This window comes from Pteropus alecto, unplaced genomic scaffold, assembly GCF_000325575.1.
Source record: "Pteropus alecto unplaced genomic scaffold, ASM32557v1 scaffold81, whole genome shotgun sequence".
NCBI lineage: Eukaryota > Metazoa > Chordata > Mammalia > Chiroptera > Pteropodidae > Pteropus > Pteropus alecto.
The window spans coordinates 16853664-16864308 of NW_006433378.1; the positions used below are offsets into that span (position 1 = coordinate 16853664).

The 10645-nt window shown below is 39.8% G+C and overlaps 1 long non-coding RNA gene across 1 annotated transcript; it reads left to right on the plus strand.

Annotated features, from left to right (window-relative positions):
- The first annotated feature begins 3483 nt into the window (after positions 1 to 3483).
- Positions 3484 to 8118, plus strand: LOC112476820. The gene is made up of 3 exons (XR_003045223.1): positions 3484 to 3680; positions 4399 to 4746; positions 7749 to 8118. It is a non-coding gene; the product is annotated as an uncharacterized LOC112476820 (long non-coding RNA).
- Positions 8119 to 10645: the final 2527 nt, after the last annotated feature.

The following is a 10645-nucleotide window of genomic DNA, read 5'->3' on the forward strand; positions in this document are numbered from 1 at the left end:
CTGTCAGAATGACGGATGGCCCTTACATTTTCACCAGTTAGTCCCCACTCAGATCCTGATGGCTTTTACTTCTCAGCCACTCTCTCTGTTCTGCATTTAATGCCGTTTTCTGCCCTGAGGTATCTTGCAGATCCCCTGAGCAGGAAATAATGGGTCATCCTAGTTAGAACCCTACAATGCTGGAGAAAGGACCAACCATCATTGGCTGAAATCTCCATAACGTTCCCAGCCTACACTTAAGTGACCTAACCTGTGAGATGTTCACTATCTCTTCAGACAGTGCATTCTGCGTTTGGGTGGTTTTGGTTTCTATAAAGTTCTTACCTCATTCCCTCTCCTTTAACTTCCCACTCAGATGTCCTTGTTGTACCCCCATTACCAAGCAGAATAAGTCTTTTCCACACCACAGATCTTCACATATTTGCCAGCAGTTTTCATGCTGCCTCTGCCTCCAGCGTCCTCTCTTTGCAAGGTAACACAGGCGATTCCTTCAACAGTTGTGCAGATTTCTGGTTCCTTCTACACCCTGACCATTCTCCTCTAAATGTGTTCTGGGATGTTTACAATACTTGGTGAGTGCTCTGACCACTGCAGCATGGAGTAGTCTCTTGCTCATCTCAGTGAGCAGCCTAATATTGCATTTGATTTTGTCAACTCAAATTGGTCACGCTCGCCGTCAGTTCTCTCCAGTCTATTTTATGCATAGTACTGTGAGCCACTTCTCTGTCATCTTATGTTTAGGATGTTATCTGTGCCCTACAAATATGACCTCAAACCATCTAAGCCAGAAGATGGGCCCTGTATTAGTTTGCGAGAGCTGCCGTAACAAAGTATCACAGACTGACTGGCTTAAACAATAGAAATTTATTTTCTCACAGTTCTGGCAACTAGAAGTCCAAGATCAAGACATCAGCAGGGTTGATTTCTTCTGAGGCCTCTCTCCTCCATTTGCAGATGGCCATCGTCTTCTCCCTGTGTCTTCGCATGGTCTTCTCTCTGTGTGGGTCTGTGTCCTCTTCTCTTGTAAGGACATCAGTCATATTGAATTGGGGTCCGCCCTAATGACCTCATTTTAATTACCTCTTTAGAGACCCTGTCTCCAAATATAGTCATAGTTGGAGGGATTAGGGATTAGGATTTCAATACATGAATCTGGGAGAGGGGCATAATTCAGCCCATAACAGGCCCTCATATGGATCAACTAGGACTTGTTCTATAATCTGGTCACTACTTTTTGACCTTTATTACCAGTGACCAATGGTTTGTCTGCTCTTTTCAGTTGGAAGATCACTCAGTTCAACAGAAAAAAATAGAAATTGAAGGATTTTACTTTCTCTCCATCATGTTAACTAACATTGCATCATGATCCCCAGCAGCTAGTATTCCTCCCAAGATTGTCCAGCTCTGAAGGTAAATAAAAAGCTCTGTTACATTTTTCCTTAGAAAAGTTTATCAGAACCTAAACTTGTATTAGTTTGCTAGAGCTTCTGTAACAAAATACTGCAGACTGAGTGGCTTAAGCAACATCAATTAATTTTCTCACAGTTCCAGAAGGTAGAAGTCCAAGATCAAGGTGCTACCAGGTTTGGATTCCTTTAAGGCCTCTCTCCTTGGCTTGCAAATGGCCACCCTCGTGCTGTGTCTTTACTTGGTCTTTCCTCTGTGAGTGAGAATTTGGCATCTCTTTCTGCATGTTCTAATCTCGTCTTCTTATAGGGACACTGGTCAGATTGGATTAGGGCCCACCCTAATGATCTCTTTAAAAGCCCTATCCCCAAATACAGTCACATTCTGAGCTAATGGAAGTTAGACTTCAACACATGGATTTGGGGGGAACACAGTTCAGTCCATAATAGAACCCCTAAAATTATTCTTACATCCTTTAGAGTGGATTCTTTTGACCTTTTATTCAAGTCCTTTTGAAACCAAAATGCGTCCTAGGTAACCAGAGTGCTTTCTTCGGCTGCTTCCTGGTTGAATATTTGGATCTTGTGGCTATTCCAGACTTCCAATAGTGTTAAGAATTACCTTTTGTAGAGGCTCTTCCTTGCTGGATAGTAGCTGTGATGGCAGACACTGTAACCACATGCTTCTTAATTTGTCTTTTCTTCCAGAACTTCATGCTGATTCCTCTTTGTAGACCAGAAGTAGATCTTGAGTTTCATTCTCTCTCATCTCTACCTTCTCTAAGACACAAGAATGTTATTAATTTCTTTGTCTCGACTGCAGCTTTCAATATCTACAGAAGTCTACACTAAAGAGCCATCAAGCTTTTCATAATAAAATCGTTCTTCCAATGATAGGTGCAGTTTTTCATATTATAAGATGTTTTCTTCTTCTAATGAATAGACAAAGACATTTTAAAATGAATAGTTAGCACTTAACATATCTACATTAAGTACACACATCTAATAGACCTGCATGTAGACAGAGGATGTGACATTTTACTTGCCTTTTTTCTTAAGTTACTGCTTCATTCCTAGGTCTTTACTTCAGAAGAGCATCTATGAAGTATAAATGTATTTTCAAACAATATTTTTAAAATTAGTCCTCTGCAATCGCTATAGTAAACTACTTCAAAGACAGCCTTCAAATTCAAATAAGTGATAGTTTACAAGTGGATTTAGTATAATCTAGTAGTAACTCTATGGGATAACAAAATTAAATGTTTAACCAGTTTAGCCAGGGATTACTATTTGCAGCTGGTTTATATAACTTGTTGGAAGAATAATGGTAATTCCAAGGTTTCCACAAAGACTAATTTAAAAAAAAAAAAAAAGTATTTCTATATTTTATGGAAGAACAAGAGAGGAGAAAGAAAAGGCCATACGTAAAACCCCAGAGGTAGGAAGTGTGAAAATCAAACCAGTAGCAAGATTTGCTTCTCCAGAGAACTTTGATAGTAGGGCAGCCATATGCAACAATGGGGAAGGACTCGGGCTTTGAGAAAGCTTGACAACTACTTATCAGTTTTGGAAATAGTTATGGAAACTACCACACCCTTTTTTCAAAATGCTCCCCTCATCAGGTGGTGGAGACAAACTGGGAAGGCACCTGGAACAGTGCCAGGTTTATAATAGAAATTGCTTCTTCCTTGAGAGAACAAAAATTCACAATAGCTGTAATTGATTTTGATAGTCCTGACTTTGATCTTGCCTTGACCTTGCCAGAGGCTGCCAGTTTGCACAGTGACTCTCAACCCACTGTTACTTAGGTGGTACCTAAGTAATATGTTGTTAATAAGTTCCAAATTTGTGAGTGATTTACTTTTTTTAGAACCTAAATGAAAGCAGACTCAGTTACCCTTATATAAGGCTAACCATTTGTATTCCAATGTGCTGTCTAGAGGGGAGAGAACGGGATGGAACTGTAGAATTAGGCAAATACTCTAAGAATTAAACAAAGTCTGACCACTCCCGAGGGTGTGCACCAGGTATGTAAAAGATATGTATCTTGTTTGCAGATGGCACAGTGCTTGGAAAGGCTGCTGGGGATGCTGAGAGTATGAGATGGGGCTGATCACCTGCAGAAGGGAGGACCACACACATGGTCAAGGAATGTCACTCCCCAGAGCAGCCGCAGGAAGCCACAGCTCACCAGGAGTTGCCATGCCCTGGGGCCATTTCCCAACACTCAGCACCGATGGCAGACATGGAGGCTGAAGGAAGTTATACTCCAAGGTAACTAGATTGCATTATCTCTACACGAAACATACCTGGGAATTGTCTTTCATGTCTTCTTTAAGGAGAGGGTTCAAGTGTCTTTGATGAGTGATTCAATTTTCAAAATCCAAGTGAAGGCTGTAGCCAGAGAAGAGTGTTACCTAAACCTAAAATAAATGGGAACATTCCAGCAGGAAAGTGTTGAGCATTCGTGAACACGTTTCGTAAATAAACAGCATCCTGAATGACAAAACAAACACACAAACCAACAAAAATTGCATAGTCATCCAGTGTATAACTTTTGTCCCTAAGCAAACACTCAACTTTGCCATATATCCCTTAGCTAACATTTTCTTTTTGTTCATGTGAATTTGTATCTGGTTAAAGTAAATATTAATCTTAGAAATGAAAATGTTTAATATTGGTGGGTCGATCAAATTTTTTTACACTTCCACTGTGGACAGGGTAAAAAAAAAAAAAATACTGTTACATTTGCTCCCTTTAAAGAACTTATATTTATGTGAGACAAATATCTGGGGAGCGGGGCGGGGGAAACAGTGAAAAAATGTACATCAGTAAGTACAATTCAATTTAAAGCATTTATGTATATCTGTATGTAAATTCATCAGAAGAAAATTAGAGTTACAGATCTATAGCACTGGAAGGGGTAAATTAGTGATGTGAGGAAGAGGTTTTTTTGTTTTTGTTTTTGTTTTGTTTTGTTTTGTTTTTTCAGGGGATTTGATAGCACTTTCAGAGAAGAGAAAGGGGAGCAAGAAGGAGGATGTTCTAAGAGAGGACCACGTAAGTACATTAAGAGTGCTCCTGACGGGGGCCAATGAGTGGGCGGTAGCAGTGGGAGGACTTGCTAATGTTTGAGAATCGGTGGAACGTGGGTCAGGTGGAAGGGGCAACAGTGAGCTGCTACTCACAACAGGTTTCCGCGACAAACTCTAACATTTCTAGAGAAAGGTCTGTCAGTGGCAAAGGTTTGGACGATGAAAGGTTTGGACAATGAAAGGTTTGGAGGATGAAAAAGCTGGGATCAGGAAGAACAGGGAGAAGGATGTGCCGGAGGTTCCAGGTATGATCATAGACGACGGGATCTGTAAAAAAGTTTGTGAAAAAAATCGTGGTTAACTCAGCCAGAAAGGGCTGGGGGAGGGAGGATCTGTACCTGGACACCATTAATTACGATTTTTTATTTTTTTAATGAGGAAAATAATAAATTCTGTTTTTAGCTTGTTTGTATTTGGGGATCAGAAGTCCATAGGAAGTAACTTGAGCAAGGTGAGTGCAGACTGACGGGAAGGGAATGAGGGATGAATGTTGGAGGTGTGGCTGTGGTAGTTTTCCAACAGTAGAGTTAAAAACTACTGAGATGAAGTTAACACGGTGTTACAAAAGGGGAAATACATTTTGTGTTTACTTCTAAGAACCAAATAGTCACTTGGAGATTGAGCATTTGTGAGATGAACCCTAAATACCCCTATAAACACAGTGTGAGAAAGAAGCTAGTTATATTTATTACTCAAGGTTATTTTTCAGTATGTGATGCTTTAGAATGATAATTTTGAGAAAACAAAGGATAACATCTTCTAGCACAATTTCCAAACCATGTACCGTGAAATCGTGTTCAGCAGAGCCCTATGCGTATGACTAAGTGCTACATACACACGTGAATGGAGTTTCGTAATCAAATAAGTGAGAAATAAGCAGTTAAATGAAGTTAAACAAATACCTTTACTTTAGAATGCCTACAACCTTTTAAGAAGCTATGATGCATTTTGAATTTTAGAGAAGGTAGCTCTTTATGCAGCATCCCTCTCTCTCCCTCTCTCTCTCCCAATTTTTGTTTTTGTTTTGTTTAGTATATCAAATCCAGGACTAGAGTTGCATCACACAAGCTTTAGGGAGCTCTGCTTTGAAGGTGTTCTAGTGGACTCCTGGATTTATTTAAGACTCTTGTAGAAATGAAGGTGTATAGTGTACATTTTTGTCAAAGCAGATGGGTTCTTTCCACTGAAAGGTGTTTCCATACAGGACCTTGAAGATAAATTAATAAAGGAAGAAAGTAGAAATATTAGGCTAAACAGACATTTGAAAGTAGGGCATACCAGATGCCACAAAAAACCTTCCGAAAGTTCAAAGTAGGAGCTAAGATGTGTGTTGTGTGGAAGATACTGGATTAGAGCCTTTGAATATTTATAATATGAATGTGTAAGTATATGACCAGCTTCTTCCCAGTTTTGGAGAGAAATGGGACAGAATCCAATTCACATTTGAGGCTACTTCTCTCTAAGTTTTCCTATGTAGAAGAGGAAGTATTGTGAAGTTTACAAAGATAAGCCTCAGGATAAGACCTGAGCTCACTGCCTGCCTTTAATCTTCTGGGACTGGGACCCTCAAGAAATACGACCTCTACAAAGATGAGTAAAGAGTTCTAAGAAGGAGAATTGAAGGAGACAGCTACTGGATTAATTTTAAGAAGCCTTTGCTGAAATGTCTCGTAAAGTATACATAGAGAGTAAAGGCATAAGGAGATATAGAATTCCCTGGGTCAAAAAATAAATAAATAAATCTGAATTTTCATGGTTTTCCTCTGTTAGTTCTTATTGAAAAATTCATTTACCTCTAATGGTATCAAGCAGCCCTGTCAGTCCTCATTATAGTCCTGAAAAAGAAAAGGGTTAGTGGGGGCTGGTCTGAAAAGGAATGTTGTTATTTCTGTTTTCCAATTATCAGTGAAAACAGATTCTGTTATCTAAATCTTGCAGGACCAGACCAAGGGTCCAGATACCCACCTCATGCTGGTGAGTTTGTGAAGCCTGGTAAGAGATACTGACTAATTAAAAAGGGACCAGGCAGGCCTATTTCCTTTTGCAAAGGAAGAGTGAAATGAGATGGAAATAAACTGAAAAAAATGGTGAAAACAAATCTGTTTCTCAGATAATTCTAGAGCCCTAGAATCAACCCTGGTTTAAGTCTTGGAAAATATCAAATTCAGTACTAATTTTAGCCTACATGAGAAAATAGGTCATAGATTTGCTTTAAACTCAGTTATACCATTTTAGCCTCACTGCTTGAGAGCTGCTGGGAAATTTTATTTAAAAAAATTATACTTTATCAACATTGTTTCCACCAAAAATCTCTAAAACAACTCCAAAAGCCATGTGCAGGCTGTGTCTAGAAGACAGTTGAGCAATCTATTAAAAACTGAGCTGGGGTAACTCAAGTCTTATGAGTCTCGATCATTCAACACCTACGAAACATTTATGAGAGGTATTTTTCAATCAAGGTAAGTACAGGGATGCGCATTAAGTCATAGGCTTCCTTCTTTTTAGAATTAGTCTTTGGTGATACTCAGTGTAAGATCTCGTCTCCGTGAACCGAAGCACGGCACAGTCTTAGGAATGAGAAGAAGTTCTCTGTATAAGTCGTAGTTTCATACTGACTTTTCAAGCTTGCAGCTCTCTCACTTTTCACACATTGGAAGAGAAGATATTGGATGGCTGGCCCAGAGGATTTTTTCTCTCATTTCTGAACTCCTTCAGTAAGAGAAGATTTGATTTAACACGATTTTCCTTCAGTTCAAACATGTCAAGGTGCTTCCACCACCATCCCATAATACCCTGTGACTGAACTCTCTTCTAGTTTATATGAGTTGAAAAAGAACTGAGAATTACAGTTTTAGAATTGAAGAGAATGTAATGCTGATCTAGGCCAAGCTTTTCATTTGATGAGGACTCATTGATTAGCCACCCAGAGAAGTGGAGTAACTTGCATGCGGTCGTGTGACGATTTATTGACGAAGCTTGGCCTCAGTCCCCCTGACTTTCAATTCTCATTTCATCATGTGATCTCACCAGACCTGAATCACGAGAACAGTGGGGTGTGGAGATCAGCTATACTTTGTGAAGTAATGATATTTTTTTCTAGTCTAAAGTTGGTTTATCTTTCTAGAAATCTAGAGTTGGAACCCAACTCAAAAATCACCTGTTTGATCCTCCCACAAACACAGGTGTCTCGCCTGCAATATTCTTGAAACAATTATATGGCTTCAGCTTCCTTATTATCTATTTATAGGGAGCCATCTTCGGGAAACAAACATTTCACTAGAATTGAGAGGACGTGACCACTATTTGATCTGAGAGCAGGACCCAGACAGAGGGTCGTCCCCTCTCTGGAATGTACTTCTGCCCACTGTTCCCACACTAGCAGCCATTCCAAGGATGCAGCCTTGAGAGAGTAAGGTGTTGCCGAGACCATTTGGACTGAATATGTGACTGAATTTTTCACATATAAACTTTTAAGACGTTGAAGGGAGGGTGCAGAGATTTGCTCATCCTGCGGCTGTCCAGGACAGGCCTTGTACGTTCTCTTGCTTATTAAACCTGCCACCTGCCAATCTGGAGGAGTCTGCCTCTTCCCTCAGTCTGTCCTTTCTCTCTGCGTATGAGGGCCGGTTTCAGATTTTCCCTGGCAAGCTGCTGAGGTTAGGAATCAACAGCGCTGGAGAGGTAGCTGGTGACATTGGCAAAGCTGCTTCGGGGGGTGACGGAGACCGAGTATGATTGGCAGGGGTTCAAGCAAGAGTTGGGGAGAGGAATTTAAGTCAGCAATTATAAAATATTCTTTTGAGGACTCTTGCTGTTAAAAGGGCAAAGAAATTGTGTGGTAGCTAACGAGGAATACATGAGAGGTTTTTTTTTTCCCCCCTTAATGGAAGATATTATAATATATCATTATGCTGAGGGGAATGATCCAGTAACAGTGGAAAATTGATGAAGCAGCAGAGAGGGAATAATTGCTGAAACGATGTCCCAGAGTAGATAAGAGGGAATGCAAGGGGAGGAGCTGGCTTCAGATGGGGACACCATCGATACAGCTCTGTTGCCCTGCACAGTAGCCACTAGCCACATGTGGCCATTTACATTAATTGGAAATTAAATAAAATTTAAAATTTACTTCCTCAGTTGTGCTAGCCTTATTTCAAGTGCTGAATAGCCACATGTAATGAGTGACTGTGGTACTGGACAGCACAAACTCGGAACGTCCCCCCACCGTCTCCCTCCCCCAAACTTGGAACGTTTCGATCACCGCAGAAAGTTCTGTTGGACAGCCTGAGCTGTAGTCGTGGGGAGAGGCAAACGTGTGTATGGGCACATACGCAGTCAGGAGGGTAGATATGGTGGAGGGAGCTTATGGAAGGTCTTTACTAATGTCTTCTATTTTCTCACTTAAGTAGGAAGCAAGGTCATGGGCTGAGAGTGAGGATGGAGAAAGATATTTCTCTAGGAGATAGAGATAGTGAATGGCAAGGGTAAAATGGATTGCTGAACAATCCGTTTAAAGCTTTAAAGATCCACTTCAGAGTAGTAGTCTTTAATTAAGGAGATCAGTCAGGACCTTGTGTGTTTTTCTCCAGCCATGATCACTCGCATGGATGCACCGTTGGAATAGGTGAAAAATTGAAGCTGGATTAATGAGTGGTTCTCAGTCTCATATTAGAATTAAAATTTTTAGAAGCCTTATCCCCACAGCAGAGGTTCTGATCGAACATTCTGAAATGGGGCCTGAGCACTGATCTATGAGCTCCTGAGATGATTCTAATGCACAGATGTGTTTGAGAACCACCGAGGTACAGCACAAAGGTGAAGGAAATGCCCAGAGTAGAGCTGAGGGATGGAGACTTTGGCTAATGATGGACCGTGGCACGTTCCACAAGGTGCAGTGAAAGGGATTCAGGATCCGTGGAGGAAAAGAGACAGGATCTGATTGGGGTGTCCAGCGCTATTGAGTGATGAGGGATAAGCTAGGAATCCAGGGCTTCTTGGGTCGCTAATACAAAATAAATAGAGGGCACAATGAAATTTGCCATGCTGGTCTAAATCAGGGCAGTCAACAGAAATATGATGCAAACCACAGTGATAATTTTAAACTTTTTAGTAGCCACATTTAAAAAAAGAAGTGAATTTAATTTTAATAATATATTTTTGTTACTTAATATATGCAAAATATTATCCTTTCAACATGTAATCAGTGTCAAAGTTATTAATGAGATATTTGACATCCTTTTTGATTGCATCTTCAAGGTTCGGTGTGCTTTTTACACTTCCAACACATTCCAATTCTGAGCAGTCACATTTCAAGTGCTCCGGTGGCTGGTGGCTGCAGTAGTGGACAGTGTGGGTTTAGGAGGTGGTGATAAAAATGTAAATGTTACATGATTTCTGTGGAAACACAAATATACAGTAATATAGTCAATCTTAAATATATATTTATAACCCTTTGATAACTTGACATATGGAATATGACCAATTCTAAAATTATTTTGATAATAATATTGTATTATTATTAACTCTACTGAGATAATTTAAAAACCTTACTTTTTGTACAGTGTTTCTTGCAGTCACCCCCAAATTTGATATGCTTGCTTTGGGCATCTTTGTGTAAGTTTGTATAGACAAGATTGCTAAGTACCTTTCAGTTATAATGTTTTTATTAAGATTGTCCAGCCAGATACGAATATATCTAATTATCTTCTTATCTAACCCAATATGGCTTGTCATTAAAAGCATCATGAGAGTCTTAGTAATATACTCTGTTAAAGTCCCAAAATGCCATGCCAGCCACACTTATCTAATAAAGGTTAGATGGCATGCATTTCCTAGCAAATCTGTGTTAGCTTCGGCTTCTAGAGCTCTCTGCTTCTTTTTCTGGGTGTCATTATGCAAGTGTTTTAATAATCTAGTCTACATGCTTATTCTTATTTGTAGAGATAATCTTTTCTTATTTTCTGATAGTTAAAGTGACTGACTTTGGAGGAGAAAGGAAGATGCCATAACAAGTGATAGCAAAGCTGGTTTTGATTTATCAGATATGAACTTAGTATTCTAGAGTATTGCAAACAAGAAGGAGCTTGCATTTCATGGAAGAGCAAATAACAAGAGATTGACCAGCCTACTTTCAAAATCTCCAAA